The following is a 17,404-nucleotide window of genomic DNA, read 5'->3' on the forward strand; positions in this document are numbered from 1 at the left end:
TATTCTTTCCATCTTTCTCTTCACTTTTGGTCACCACTAAGATTATAACTGCATAATGAAAGGAATATTTGAACATAATTATACTGAAGTAGACAGGTAGCTGTTGGCTTGATGTTACTATAGCTCTTTCTGATTTGCAGACATATTAGCATTTTTTGACATGAGTACTTTATATTGTGTGTTCTAATGGGTTATGTGTATTTATACAAATCCAATTCTAATAAGTTGCTGTGGCGATTAGGTGCACTTATGGTTCCCATGGCAACCACACATTTCAGGGTCCTTCTTACTGTCATGCCTTGAGAAAGCTCTGAGAAACAGTGTGTTTGCTTAAAACAAGCATGAACACCTGCATAATAGTTAAGTCAAAAGATGTCCCGCTGCTATGAAAAGGAGTAAGAAGATAGTAGATTACAAATCCCAGCAATCAGTATGCATGGTGTTTAAGAACAGAATTTAGCATCAGATTGTAAATACAAGAAACATCCTTTTGTGCCACATTGTTTAACAGTCTTTGTCATAAAAAGCAAAGCTTATTGCATCTGCATCAAAGGGCATTCATAATAGGGCCATGATGGACAGTGCCTTGACAGTGTCAGAGCTGCAGTTCCCTGCAGTGCTGAATATTCAGCAGCAGCTCTTTATCTTCTCTGCTGGGCCACAGCCACACTAAGCCACTAGAAAGTCTTCCAAGGCTGTAAAATATGTAGCAGTAAAAACTTTCCTGTCACATTCAAGCACATTTTCAGCATACCTTAATAGTACCACACAGAAGGCACCCATTTATAAATAAAATTATATAAAAATAATAATTATGCTTAGATGTGAGATTATCAGCTTTATAAATAGATTTGTTAAAACAATGTAAACAGACCACAGAAGACCAAGGTCCAAGGTTGTTGCATTTGCTTTTTATAATGTAAATAGCAGCACTAAATTATTACATGCATGCTATACAAGGAAGCATATCTAGACAAACACACCCATGTCTTCAAATGCTACTTACTCACATATGCTGCTAAATGTGATACTTTGATCTCCATGGAAATGATGTAAGCAAGAAGTGAGATTTGTTTTTTTTTTGTTGTCTTGAAAATTATGTCTTGAAATATTTATGAAGATCATGATTTGTTGAAACTGACTACACCATACGAACCACCAATCTGCAAAACCAGGCCAGCTGTTAAGAATACAGGTGTTGACTGAGGATGCCACTTCAGATTATCTAAGCATCTCCGCTTCAGATACTACAGCTAACACTGCACTCTCACCTCAGGCTCTTAACAAGGTGTGGTGTGCTAAAAAGAGAATTTCACTGCACTGAAGGAAGGTGTAAATGTGATAATGAAGGCTATTTTTCTTTTTGCTAATAATGACTTTGGTGGTTTAATACAGCAACTTCAAAACCCAGAAATGTAAAAATGACTGCAAAATGTTCATTTGTGCAAGTGCAAGTGTGATTCATTAAAGTTCATATTCTTTGTTCTCCAGGTAGTAGTGAGCATTTCTTGCTGAAATATTCTGATATCTTAGACTAATTTATATTGGATGATAACAGGTGCAAGGAATCCAATGGGTTGTTACCCAAACAACTAATGTTCATTGCAGCAGAACTGGGCCACATGTAGTGATTCATTTTCTCCAGATCCCTGTATCAGAGCAGACTCAGTGTCTTTGTGCATAATACCAGAACTAATCAGTTTTGCAGATCTGCACCAAAACAGAATTCATCTGGCTTAGATTAACAAAAATATTGTTATATTTGTCCCTGGTGCAGGTCCAAATGATATCTGGCCCAAATTTTGCACAAACGAGTCAAAACCAAATTGTCAAATTAAAATTATGTTCTCTTAAGTAAAATGCCCACAACCACAGCACTGTAAATGCAAAAATTAAACAGGCAAAAATAAAGCAGTCAGACAAAAATGTTCATCTATTCATCTTCCATATGGTCAAAAAAACAAAAGTGCAAAAATATTAAATTTACTAATATACAATCTTTTATTATAATCTCACTTAGGTCTCATGACATATCCATTACCAATCTTTGAGAGCTTTTTCAGAATTCAACAGACTCCTAGGTTGCTGCTTGAGGTCGTCTTTTGATACTTCCGATAGGAGTATAAGTATTTTCTTTGCTTATTTGAGAACATTGACAGTCTGTTTTTCTAATAAAAACAAAACAAATGTCACCTATCCTATACAGCTGGGTTGGTGAGTCATGATGCACAATGCAGTATCTGCAATAAATACTGCTGTCATAAAACTATCTTCTGTTTTTTCTTGTCTTCAAGCGCACATGGCAGACATCACATAAGTGATGTATGCCATATGGATTCCATATGGAGCTGGCTGTGTATTTCTGCCCTTAGAATGAATCACTAAACGAGGAGTGTGAACTAGCATGACCTCGTCTGCTGGATTCCCAAAATACTAAGGGTTTTTTAGGGGGGGACTGCTAGGTAGCAATTAATCCCCATTTATTCGGCAAGTGTTGTGAGAGCTATCACAGCACTCTACAGCACCATGGATGGCATTTCTCTGGGAGCTAAAGATCTGGTACAACAAATTTTATAGAATGTACAACTGCAGAAATAGAGGAGGTCCAGCAGAGGCTGGAGCAACATATGTCCTCATCTTTCACTGGTTCTTTTTAAATCATACCAAAGCAACATCCTCCCAACCGACACATAACTGGACTCATTGGACATTTTCTGTTTTAGTGTTTCCTCTATTTCAAGTACTATTTTAGCATATATATATATATATATATATATATATATATATATATATATATATATATATATATATATATATATATATATAGTTATACTCCTAACAGAACCTATAAAATTGGCAGGAATGACTCCCTAGGAGCCTGAGCCATGTTCCAAAAGAGCCTGCTGTTTCACCAATCACAGTTACACCCCTGCGACCTGTTGCCTCCACCTCTTAATTATTAATATTACAAAAGAGCAAACTTGTCTATAGCAGCAGCCTAAGGATGTGGATTTTTTGCACAGATTTACACATGGCATGTGACCCTTTAGGTACACACTTTGTTTTTTAAGTGTAGTTTTTGTCTTTGGTGTTTTGTTATTCCCCACAGGCTAATAAGAGGTCTATTCATGTAGTAGCACCAAATGTTTGATCATGTAGCAAAAGCTTTAGCATTATCTTTACAAAGGTGTAGAGTTAGATTTATTAACACTCTTGTAATATTTGAGTATATTACAAGATATAGAAACAGCAGATATTTCTTAAAGCCATTTCCTCTACACGTCTGTTCAGTTTGGAACATTGTTGCTGGTCAATAGCATCATCAATTATGTGTTATACTGTGAGTTTGTGAGTGTGTGTATGTTAATTATGAATTGACTTATGCTGCCAGCCCTGTTTATCCATGTTTCAATCTCTTCCCCTGATTGTTTAGACTGGGCGAAAGAGTAAATCTTTTAGACAAATATCAGTGCTCCAGGAGGGGGAATTGATTGGAGTAAGGGGACACTCTGACTTTATACCAGTGTACAGAAAGATAAAACACCATCATCAACACAGACACAGACACAGACACAGAAACAAAGACACAGGCACACACACACAAACACACACACATTCACACATTTGTGCTGGGACTGCCCGTCCTAGTGAATCCTGCAAATCAGGCCCAGAGCTGTCTCTAGGCCAAAAAAAATATGATTAATTAGGAATTGCTTTCTTTCCTTTAAGCATTTAAAGGAATGGAAAATAATATCAAGACAAAAGGTTAAAATCAGCTACAAATAAATATTTTTCATTATTGATGCATCATATATGTTTACATTTATGAACAATATTTTATGTTCATAAATTAGAGGTGGGAAGTAATGAAGTACAAATACTTTGTTACTGTACTCAAGTACACTCATCTTTCTGGTATCAGTACTTTATTATTTATTTTTAGACTTTTTACTTTTACTTATTACATTTTACACAAATGTCTGCACTTTACATTTTCAAAACATACTTTATTACTTTAGTTTTAATCTATTTTGTGAAATGTTAATTTTTTTACATACAATGAGCAGTCAGAAGGCAGTAAGAAGTTTGGGGTTAACGTGGATGAGACAGAGGGAGTCAGTGATGTAAACATGACTGAGAACAGACACATTCCAGATCATCGTCATCTTTTCTCTGCTTGTGTTCTATATGGTGGATGTTCAGCCTGGATACATTTATTAAGGAACAAAACTTTTAATTCGTTTTTTGAATTCATATATTAATTAAGGCTGTCAAAATGCAAATTCATTTTAAAGGCACTGGTTTTATTAATGTGTGATTAATGCAGCACGCATTTCTTTTTGACCATTTTTAATGAAAATATAAATAAATAAATAAATAAATAAATAAATAAATAAATATAAAAGAGGCTAAATTAAAACATTCAGCGTAACACACGTTTATCACAATGACACAATCACAATGTCTTTTCTTTACTCAGATTTGAAAAATAAATAAGCAAACTTCACCAAAAAAATTATATTTAATCAGTAAACATTTGTTTTACTTATGCGCCTCAAATCAGCACTGAAATCCACTATGATGCACAAATCCGACAATTTACCCTCTGAGGGCGACAAACACACCAGCGTGTTTTGTGGCATTTTTTTTTTGCAAAATTTTTTTTCCGAAATGAACATAAATTACTGTCTTTTTTGATCGTGCAGATAAAAGCAACACATCATTCGAATATGTAAAGGGTCTACTTTTATTTGTACACACTCATAATAACAACATAATGCTGTGCTTTTGTAAAGTAAAGAAAACAGATAGGGGGCGCTTTCCGCCATCTCTGTCATCTCTCTTCACAGACACATAAATAAAGCACCCTGAATCTCAGTGAATATTTGCCTCACATACATAATAGATATATGTATAGAAAGCTCGAAAAGTCTACTTTTAAATAAAGCAACTCACATGGAATACAATGGAATTCTCTGATTATGTAATCCGTATGAATGTTAAAAGAGTTGCAGTTTATCCAGTTTCACCTCATTGACCGTCCGTGTGGAAACATAGCAAAGGTTCCGTTTGGTGTCCTGATAATTTACGTAATTTAAAACACCATAATTACTTTTAAATGTTTACAAGAATATTTTGTCTTCATGCTTTATGTTGAGTTTGGTTTCACAAATAATAAACATGCATTTGTATAAAGCATTATATTTGTCCATGCCCATGTTGATTAGAGTATAAAAAAAATGTAAAAGTATTAATTTGCGGTACATTTAGGACTGCCGATTAAATATTTGAATCGATTGACAGCCCTAATATTAATATGACGTGAGGTCCAGTTACCAGTGTGACAATAAAACAGGTAGTAGTAATGGCTACTTTGTACATGTCAGTGTACACGTCAGAGCCCAAACTTCTTTGGAATAGTCTCCTGACAGTGTTCGGGGCTCAGACACACTCACCCAGTTTAAGTGTAGATTAAAAACATATCTTTTTAGCAAAGCCTTCACATAACACACATCACATCATAACCTTGTGCTCCAGAACATCTGATCACATGCACATTATCAACTTGTGCTGTTAATATCATGAACAGCAGCTACGCTAATTCCTCCCCACTGCTTCTCTTTCTCTCCCCATCCCGAGACACCCTGAGGTTTGGCCAGCTCCAGTCACCTCCCACCATCTTGATGATTACGGACCTTTGAAGAAGTAGATGCCGAACTCACAAACATCCCGAACCATCTAGAGACGTACCAGTGCCATTTGGATCCCGCTACATGTGTGGAGTTTGACATTGGACCTCTTGGAGTGTTTAAAGGCTCTGGCATGGAGAAGCTGATGCTGGATCTGTGATGATCACAAATGTTGAGCTTATAAAACTAGGAGCTACTAACCATATAGACTGTATAAGACTGCAGAAAGAACATCACTTATAATCTTATACTCCAGTAATCATGTTAGTTCTCACTCTCCAGTGTTCTGTATTGTTGAAAGATTTATGATCAAACTCTTGATGTCACCCAAAATGAGGATGGGTTCCCCTTTTGAGTCTGGTTCCTCTCAAGGTTTCTTCCTCATAACATCTAAAGGAGTTTTTCCTTGCCACAGTCGCCACGGCTTGCTCATCAGGGACAAATTCACACCATTCACCTTAACTGTTGATTTGTGTAAAGCTGCTTTGAGACAATGTCTGTTGTGAAAAGCGCTATACAAATAAACCTGACTTGACTTGACTTTACTTTAACTTGAATAAAAAAGTATAGTCAGTACTTCAACTTAACTTGGTATTTATATTTTTCATGAGTATCTGTACTTCAACTTAAGTGAAGGATGTGTGTACTTTTGCCATCTCTGTCATAGTTACATAATAATTAACTATGCAAACCACATTCTGTGCAAATATATGCAGGTGTGTTCATTCTCTCCTAAAAAAGATCAAAACATTAATTGAAATATCACTCAAAATCTTCTTCTTCATCTCCTTTCGGCTGCTCCCGTTAGGGGTCACCACAGTGGATCATCTGTCTCCATACCCCCTGTCCTCTACATCTGCCTCTTTCAAACCATTTCCCTTCATGTCTTCCCTCACCACATCCATAAACCTCCTCCTTGGCCTCCATCCTCAGCATTCTTCTACCGATATACCCCATGTTCCTCCTCTGCACATGTCCAAACCATCTCACTCGGGCCTCTCTCAGTTTGTCTCCAAAACATCCTACATGCATGGTCCCTCTAATAAAATAATTTCTAAAAATATCAGTCAAAATCTTTTATTAAATTCTTACATGATTAGTTCCAATGCATCTTTTAATTAAATATTTTACATATTTAAATGTTGTTGCTTGTTCTGTGCAGCATGCACTATAAGCCATATATCTGTCTTTAGTGTATGTAGAAGAGGTGACACATTTATTGTACCACAAACCATGAAGCGTTCTCCCTGTAAGCTATCCTCAGATTAGGAGTTAATGATGTATAAAACTCTATTGCTTGTGCTCCTGACCCTGTGACATTGTTCTCCTAGTGTTGGATTCACTTAATTACCAGACCTGCTTCTCCAGCTGCTTCACCACAGGGTCATTATTAAAGCCAGTGTCCAGATAGTTTTTCTTCTAGCTAAAAAAACAAACCAAAAATCTTAACAACCTTGGCCTTTAAAAACAAAGTAGTGGTGTGCTGTAAATGTGATGTTAAAAACGATCTCCTTGTATTTGGGTTTTTTCATGCTTCAAAAAATACAAAGGTCATGCAAAATACAAGAGAATACTAACTGTTTTTAAGATTTATTATTTGTTTGTTTGTTTATAACCCAAGCTTTGTCCTTAATTATCCTTTATTATTAAATAGATTTATTTAGCTGCATAGCATATACTTCTATATTTATATTTGATATAGTGGTATGTATTATTTCTGTAAAGTGTCCTTTTATATCTCTCTTATTTAAGTTTTTTTTTTAAACAGTTTTGCTGAATAATTGTCCTTCTTTTCAATTTCAATACAATAAAATTTTATATTAAAATAAAGCAAATATCATTTCAATGTTTATTATTTTTATTTTTAAGATAAAATGCTATGCATGCTAAAACAACTGTGACCAAAAAATAAACAAAATATATTGCTTTTGGCTAAGACTCTTACTGTCACAAACATAGGAAAAATGACAAATTACTCTTACTGAGCTCCATCACAGGTCAGGGTTATGGTGAATCTGGAGCCTATCCCAGGAGCACTGGGTATGATGTTACACCATGGATGGAAAAATAACAGACAGGGAAGATAGTAAGATGGTGAGGAAGCATGTTGAAAAACAAGACTGTGATATGATGTTTGCAAAAACCAAGAAAAATATATATGTATATAGAAGTATATATATGTTTCTTTTTTTAATTTATTTGCTTTATCCTGCTCAGATTTAGGGCATTTTTAGTCAGGGAACACCAGTGTGCATTGCAAGGTGCAAGGTTTGAGTAGACTTTTGGTTTGTGATATGATTACCCAGCTTAAACTGGTAAGAAAACATTCCCCACACCATTATGAATTCATGCTGTTGGTGTCAAATTGTAGCCTCAGCAAAAATCATGATTAAACCAGGGTACATTTTTCCAGTCTTCAGACCTGACATAGTCTCCTGCTATTGTGGCCATTGTCTAGGTCTGATATGTTGGCTTGCTCATCACTGATAAATGCACAACGTTCACCTTGACTGTTGATTTCTGTAAAGCTGCTTTGAGACAATGTCTGTTGTTGAAGGCGCTATAGAAATAAATTTGACTTGACTTGACTTGATAGTAATACCTAAACCACTCTGTCTGGCATTAACTGTTATGCCATGGTTAAAATCAATGAGATCACATTTTTCCTCATTTCTGCTGGTTGATGTGATGCTGGTACCTGAAGCTACCAGTTAGTTATTCTTAAGTATCATGGCTGATGTCATACTGTACCTAAATAAGAGATGTATTTAGAAAGCCACATTGTTTTATGTTTGTTAATCACCCAGGATATCATCTGGTTCCTGTTAGCATTTACAAAACTCACAAAAAATAATACAATTTGTTTTGTGTATGTGTGTCATTTACAGGGCAGCAAAGCAGGAAACTGGAGAAAACCACCAAAGCGTGTAGCTCAATTGGATTTTCCTTGAGGCCCTAATTATCACAGTAATAAAAAACCATTTGTGTAAGCAGTGTGGTACAGATTTGCGATGAGATTTTTCTGTCCTCTAGGCTGACTGCCAAACTGCAATATGGGTCATCTCTCCTGTAGCTATTGTATTTGTAACTATTCTTACTTTGATGCATTCAAAAGATGTAAAATAAAATTTCAATTTCAAATCATATAGTATTTTTTTGACACAAAATAAATGCACAGACATTTCATCCAGGCTCATACTGTGGAAGCCAAAGACAGTAGTAAGAAGAAACATGAAGCAGAAACTCTGAGACGAGGCAGACTGAAATATTGTACTCATAATGAATTTAGAGTTGACTCATTTCTTCCAATACCAAGAGTTTTAATTTTTGACAAAAACATGGGGGTGAATATATACAGAATACAAGGCATGAAAACAGTAAATTTAAAAGTTTAAAAGTTTAAAACATTTTAAAGTTTTTTGGAAGTGTTTGAAGTTACATTTTTAAGCTGCAATGTAATTATAAAAATAACCCAGATAATAAACAAAATATGGTTTATTGATTATTAAGACCAGACTTGTAAAAGCAGGAGAAAAACACAAGAGCTGTACAGAATCTTGCACCTGCATCACATCATTCCAGAGCAAGTTGCTCGCAGCTTGATAGTGGGAAATAACAGATTCTTTGGTGTAATTCAGTACTAAGAAAAAGATTTAATCATTACAGTGCGTGCAGCCTAAATGAAGGCCTACATACAAGATAACTAAAAGCAGAAGAACACTAATTTCTCTTGAGACATCAGCTGCTCTGTACTGCAGTGTAATTGCATTAAAGAGCCAGATCAACAGCAGCAACACCATAAATTACCATAATTCTCTCTGTCTATTCATTTTAACAAAATGCCTGATTAAACAAGTGTGATTTCATCATAGACCTGAGGATTCCAAACAGTGATTAGAATTCTCGGCCCTGTTGGAATCTTTATCATTTCAGATACTAATAAAGATCCTGGGCCATTTGATGAAAGCACATAATGAATTAAAGATGAGTTGTGAACAACCTACTTTATATGTAGATAATACATTTTTTGTAATTAATGAGAAAACTTTAACTGCCCTTTTTATGTAGAGGTAAGAAAATTGGTTAATGTGGACAACATTGTGATTCACGTTTTAGATTCAAGCCAATACATTCTTGATTGGAGATTTGTTAAGCATCCACTAGGGCATTTGAATGGCAAGGCATTATGATAATTTAATACTTGAGTTTTCCTGTGGTATAAACAAGTTTAACCATGTTTTTGAAATGGAGAAATCCTGTCTTATTACTGCTATCTTAATGATATTTTAATGAGAGAATAGAGCCAGTAGTCACACCATTATTTCAAAACTACACTTGAATAGCACTGAAAGGCAAATTAGGTTTAATCATATAATTAACTTTCTACCAGAAGCCTTTGTATTAAGCAAAAGTGTTTTGTCTTAGGTAAAAAATAATGATTCAACACCCAGTCTTTGATCTCCAATGCGTACCATAGTCTTGTTAAATTGGCATTAATCATTCACTTTTTCATCTTTGAGTAATCTTATCCAGGGATCACAACATACGAGGAACAAGCATAACCTTTCAACAGATCATTGTAGAACACCTTAATTTTATATGCACAAAGAAGTCAGCATCAACATTTACAAAATAATCAAATATGTAAGACCTGAACCAGGAGAGCCCGATACCTAATATACATAGAAATATATTGCCTTACTGACTTTAGTGCAAACAAGGGTTGACGATAGCGTCATAGTCATAGTGGGTCAAAATTCCTCTATGCCCCACCTCAATTTATTATACATTTTTATTAGTAAAGCTCTTCGGAATTTTTTTATATTCACATAGCAGCACAACAAACACAAGCTTGTCTATTTATGTACAACCTCACACAATTAAGGGCATTTGAGTGCTTCAATACAGGAAATGCAGCGTTTTTTTAAAAGCCTAGCAAATTATCTGATTTCAAATATTTTATGCACTTCCATGGAAGATTCTTTAGCATGGCTACTCATGTAAGTGTATGTGTTTTGTGTGTGTCCTGGCTCTCAAAGTAATTAATTAAGAAGCAGGCTGCTTGTTTTTTTCACAGATGGGAATGTTCACAGATTCCTGTAGTGTCATTCTGGTTAATCTCCTAGATCCTTCTAGCAGACAGAAACATCAGTCATTTGTAGGATAGTCCTGCAATGAGTAGTACAGAGTGAAATAAAATCACCAATGTCCACATTTTCCCTCACACAATAAAGATTTCTTTGTTTGAATTTGATTTAAAGAATTTCTATTGGGGTTTACATGTGCATGAAAAATTAATTGAGTGAAACAAGGCATTTAAGAACTTGCTATGCTTAATTAGCCCTGAAATGATCTTTCAGTTCTGCTCCTGTTGACTAAAATTAGTGTTTGGCTGCCTGAAGGCCCAACTAAAGGCCCACAAAATTTGTTTTTAATACTGTTGTTTTCAAAACAAATTTCTCATTATTAGCAGTGACTGAAAAATGTGTTATTTACACTATTTTACCAAAGGTTTTAGGACACCCAACCATCACACCATTATATGCTATTTCTTCTTCTTTCGGCTTCTCTCATCTGCCTGTCCTCTACATCTGCCTCTTTCAAACCAGCTACCTGCATGTCTTCCCTCACCACATCCATAAACCTCCTCCTTGGCCTTCCTCTTTTCCTCCTTCCGATATACCCCATGTCTTCCCTCTGCACATGTCCAAACCATCTCAATCTCGCCTTCCTCACCTTGTGTCCAAAACGTCCTACATGCGCTGTCCCACTATTAAAGTAATTTCTAATTTCTGTCCATCCCCATCACTCCCAACAAAAACCTCAACATCTTCAGCTCTGCTACCTCCAGCTCCACCTCCTGTCTTTTACTCAATGCCACTATCTCTAAGCCGTACAACATTGCAGGTCTCACCACAGTCCTATAAACTTTCCCTTCTATCACAAATCACTCCTGCCACTCTTCTCCACCCACTCTACCCTCTCTACCTCTGACCCCAGGTACTTAAACCCCTCCACCTTCTCCACCTCTTTTCACTGCAACCGCACGACTCCACTGCCTTTCCTCTCATTGACACACATGTACTTTGTCTTATTCCTACTGACTTTCATTCCCCTTCCCTCCAGCACATACCTCCACCTCTCCAGGCTCTTCTCAACCTGCTCCCTACTCTCACCACAAATAACAATATCATCCGCAAACATCATAGTCCATGGAGACTCCTGTCTGACCTCGTTCGTCAACCTGTCCACTACCACTGCAAACAGGAAAGGGCTCCTTGATGCAGTCCAACCTCTACCTTAAACTAGTCTGTCATTCCTACTGCACACTTTAGTGCTGTCACACTGCCCTCATACATGATCTGCACCACCCTCACATACTTCTCTGAGACACCTGACTTTCTCATACAGTACCACAACTCCTCTCTCGGCACCCTGTTGTACGCTTTCTCTAAATCCACAAACACACAATGCAACTCCTTCTGACCTCCTCTATACTTTTTCATTAACATTCTCAAAGCAAATAATGCATCTGTGGTGCTCTACCTTTATGCGCTATTTAAGAATCTTAATCCCATTTTTGACCCAACGTTTAACAACAACTACTTAATTGAAAACATTTCCCCTGGAGGAAAGAGGCCTGAGTTACAGTATTCAATTTGATTCCAAATATGCTCAGTGGGGTTAAAGGTCAACTCAAGTTGTTCTACACCAACCTTAATAACCCATGTCTGTATGGACCTTTTTTGAGCACAGAAGCATTTTCATTGTTATGTTCACTGAAGGAGTATTGTGTGCTTTTAAGCTTGTTGCAAAATTTTGGTAAAGGTCCATATATGGATGTAATGGTCAGGTTTCCACATAATTTTGGCCACGTAATGAATATAATTTAATTAATTTAATTAATCAGTGGTTGACATGGATGCACAGTAAGTATTGTTGACATTACTAAAGTTACATTGTTTCCTGTGCATGGTCAGGAAACTCACAGTGTGATTTTTCTCTCGGTTATTTCTTAACATGCAGATAATTTGACTTGCTCTAATAATCTGCCCCTAGGTGTGAATGAATATGTTAATATATTTGTGTATAGTGCTCTTTAGTAGACTGGCATACATTCAGTGTGTATTCTCACCTCAGGCCAGTTTTTTCTAGGATAGGCATTGGATCTGTACTCTGACCAAGATAAACTGATTACTGATCAGAGCCACATTATTGATGGTCACAGTCTAACAGGAAGTTACTGATAAAGACTATATCTACATGTTAACAAAATGGACCATGTGCATAGTAATTATGCTGTATACCATTACACATTCAAATTAAGATATAGATACACACACTACTTTGGAAAGAGTGTTGTGAAAAATACAGTGATAAATCATATAGTGATAAATACACAGGGTAGTGCAAAATGGAACATAGTAACTGCCAAATGCTGTATCAGTCTCTATGGTGATGGCCATAATGGGGGACTTTTCAGTTCAGTGTGCTTACATCACAAACTAATGCTGGTGTTTGATAAAAAATCAGTGAGCATGGATCATAGAACAGACACAAAGCAGTCAAGTATCTTCTGTCAACACCTCCACTATTCAAACACTGGAGCGTTAATTCTTGATTTAACAAAGTGAAAAAGGAAACATTGCCTTAGTGACCCTGCAGTGATGCTGAAAGAGTTGCTTAGTCTTTTTGTCATTCTGTCTCCCTGGTGTCTAGTTAAATTACTAAATGCAAATTTCAATAGCAGAGGACCTAAATGGCAATTCTGCCTCACTGCATTCCAAATGATTAAATAACCGTATTCACAAAATATATATAATCTGGTTCTCTATTAGTGGAATATAGGCTTGAGAAAAAAAAGATCCCAGATCATAATGTCCAGACAACCACAAAATGTGACAATTATTTAAATTTGCCTTTTTTTTTACTAAATGTTGTTTTTAAGTTGGATTTTAGAAAATTTGTCTAAATCCACTCGCTCCTAGCACATTATATTATAATTACATGAAGGAGAACAGTTTACCAGGCCTAGCAGTGACCAAAATAACCATTGTACAGTTTACACAAGCTTTGTGAACCATTACCTGTGACCATTATATTACTGCAAATAAAACATCACTGAAAGAGGAGGATTTTTCGGGGACAGGATGAGCAACATTGTTCTAATTTTGCATTTTATATGCAAATTGGATTGTATTCAGGACAGTTATAAAAGCACCAGTGGGTCATAAATAGTGTGTGTGTGTGTGTGTGTGTGTGTGTGTGTGTGTGTGTGTGTGTGTGTGTGTGAGAGGGAGACAAAGAGAAAAAGAGAGTGTGTGAGAGAGAGATAAAAGAGCATTGGTTGGATGATATCAAGATTTAGAAATGGACAGCCTTTGCACATCGCTTAAATCAAAATTTCCATTAACAAATTAATATAGAAATATACGTGTCACTTCAATGCCACTGGAGGATAAAATGCTACAGTCTATTATCAGCAATTAAAGATTATCTCCGTATGATCAAACTCAAACTGAAATGAATAAAATGCTATGTACCTGCATATTGAATTTTTTTTAAATATATGATTTCCTTGCTTCATAGTTGGCTTTCAAGTGCTCAGATTTCTCAGAATATTTAGGAATAGACAGAGAGAGAATGGAAGACTGTTGACCAGGCAACAGAAATTCAACACATACCATTAATTCATTTTGATCAAGAGTGAGCCGTTAACATGATTAAAGTGCACAGTATGGCATTAATATGTATGTTTTGTGTGCTTGTAATTCCAGTGCAGAAATATTTCCACAGCCACCAGCATCACATTTGTTTAATGAAAAATTCATTGGAAACTTAGACAAAGTCAAGGTTTTTCTACAAGGAACCCGTTGTCTCTGACAGTGACTTCATTATCTCCAGTATGCAGTGAGAAAACCTTACCATGTGTTCGCCACAAGCACTGATGCCATTTTTATAGCCTCGTTCTTTACCTCATGGTCACTGTTAATGCATGTGCCAGTTATATCATTGTAGCAGCTGATACACGTACAAAGCTGCTTTTCTTCTAAAGTGGTGTTTACTCAGGTAAACGTAAAGGTATATAGACAGTTCAAAGGAAAAAGCTAAGCTAGAAACCCTGATCATTTTATGTCTGAACCTTTATGAATAGCTATGTACACTAGCCACAGTTGCAAATGCAGCAAGACTAGCAGTGCAGCAACACAAAACCATCAATCACAGTTGAACCCTACTCCAAATATAGTAGCAGTTAATAGATTAATGACTGCACAAATACCAAACACAGTCTGTCCCTATCAACTACCGCTAATGGAGAAAAACACAGCCATCAAATATTAACACCTGTAGGACAGCGCAATATGTGCCTTTTAGACAATTACAGGAGAGTAGAGAGTTTAGTATTGTACCTCATTAACACATAGTATTCAACTCATCTCCTAATTACCAAGATGTTCATGGGTTGTATATTGTGTGTTAGAAGTAAATGAAATAGCACAAATCTCTACAGGATTAAGTTTGACACTATGCCTTTTTTCTATTTGAATATTTTTAACAAGCACTACATGTCCCATGTGGTAAATGTCTGCAAATAAGCTTAACCAAAACAGTCCTAAAACACTACAGTCCTTCTCTAATTGGATCCTCATGAAATGCGTGTACTGAAGTGCACTTTAATTATATGCAAGCATGCAACTATAATGGTGCAGTAGAAATCAATGGAGTGTCTGGAATAAATGTTGTAGACATTCACTGACTGAACAGACACAAGATATACTAAGGCTAATCCATGGATAACATTTCAATCGCAGAAGATAAGAGAAGCTTATCAAAGCACATAGTGCATATATTGCATTATCTAATGACAAAAAACTACTGCTTAAATCATTGTTTCAAAAATGGCCCAATTTGTATTCAGCTGCTGCTACAATAAACATAGCTGACATTTAGTAATTGATGAAGCACTAAGCATGACTGGGGATTTTAACAGAAGGCGATAAATAGTGCCGGGAGAGGCTGCCTTAGCCCCTTAGCTCTAAATCTGAATGGGCTGCTCTTCTTTGCATTGCACCACCTCATATTTTATAATGTATTTCTTATTTCCTTATCCATTTATAAATATTCATGTGTTGCCTTTGTTGATGTAATGTGCTGACCACAAATGCTAAAAGCTGAAGTACTTACTGGTATTAGATGTTTAGTCTAACAACTGAGAAGACAAAGTTAATGATGTTTGGCTTGCAGGGACACTAAGGCAATTATTAAATATGCTTGTATTTAATGTGTAGTGGAACAATTTAGAAAGATAGTTTGCTGGGCACTGGAGCAGCATCTGAAGCCCCACCTGTGAGCTACCTGACAGATGACCTTCAGAGCTAATTTGGAATTATGGATTTAATTATTGTGCTTTGGGCTATTTGATGACACTAGTTTCTCCAGAGCCAGAAGGTCACCTTAACAATTGATATTGGCCATCAGTGTGTGAGCAGGTGTGTGTGTGTGTGTGTGTGTGTGCACGTGTGCTCTGATTTTACACTGCCAAGTAGTCAGGTGAGACCTATTAATAATGAACATAATACATGTTTATGGTTCTATATTCCACACCTCCTCTTTTCTACTAGCTTTTCACACTATTTTAAGAGATTTATACCTCTTTGTCCTGACATATTTACTCCAGGTTCTTCAGGTTGGTCAAATGCTGATTGTTTACTGATTTTTTTAAACAATGCTTTACATTCTCAGTGTGATTTCCATTTGGACTTTGACTTGGCCATTGTCTTACATTTACAGGTTTTGTTTTTAACCACTTATTGATTGCTTTGGCCTTGAATCTGGAACTATTGTCCTGCTGCAAGTATTTTCAGCAGACTAAAGGAGGTTCTAAATTTGATTTTAGTCGAGATATAACAAACCACTTTTTAAACATTTAAATACTGTAATAAATGATATTATAGCATTCTTCTATTTTTAAATGTAATGACCTGGACCTTTTTTTAATGCAGAGCTGTGGTCTGAGACAAAGCACAAATGTGAACACTGAAACAGAAATGGGGTTACACTGCAGGAACAAATTTAATTCAAGTACGTATGTAGGAGATGTAAAAAGGAGAGGTAAAACTACAGGTAAGGTGAAAATACATAACTGATAGTCAGTTCTATATGGTAAGGTGGTGGAATTAAAATAAATATTGGTGTTGGGGTATACAGTAGATGCTGGGAAAACTGTATCCTTTTTAACATGTAGAACATATTAGGGCCAATGTGACCTAAAATTGCAATTTGCTTTTATTTTAGCAAATTGTCTGTGGGAGCATGAGTCATTTGTCTGAATTACTTGTTGGCAGGAGTGAAAAAAGAAAACATTCAAGCATGGGCGTAAATTTCATTTAACAGTAGGGGGGACAATAAATATAAAATTTCTCATGAGCAATTTTTGAAGGGGACACAAATAACACAGTCAAATTGTACTTATAAAGACACAGTGTCCTCACAGTGAAAAACTTTGCTTTTATCATTATTATTGTAGCATGAAGACTGCGTTATTATGGTTATTTTCAAAGCTTTTCTCAGGTTCAATGACATAGCAAAACAAGGAATTAAAAAAAGGTTTACATTTTTATTTAAAATTAATTAAGACACTTAAAAACAGAATATAAATTTATTATATAAACAAATACAGTGGGGTCAGTTCGGACGTAGCACAGTGCTCATTT

This window comes from Silurus meridionalis, chromosome 8, assembly GCF_014805685.1.
Source record: "Silurus meridionalis isolate SWU-2019-XX chromosome 8, ASM1480568v1, whole genome shotgun sequence".
NCBI classification, from domain to species: domain Eukaryota; kingdom Metazoa; phylum Chordata; class Actinopteri; order Siluriformes; family Siluridae; genus Silurus; species Silurus meridionalis.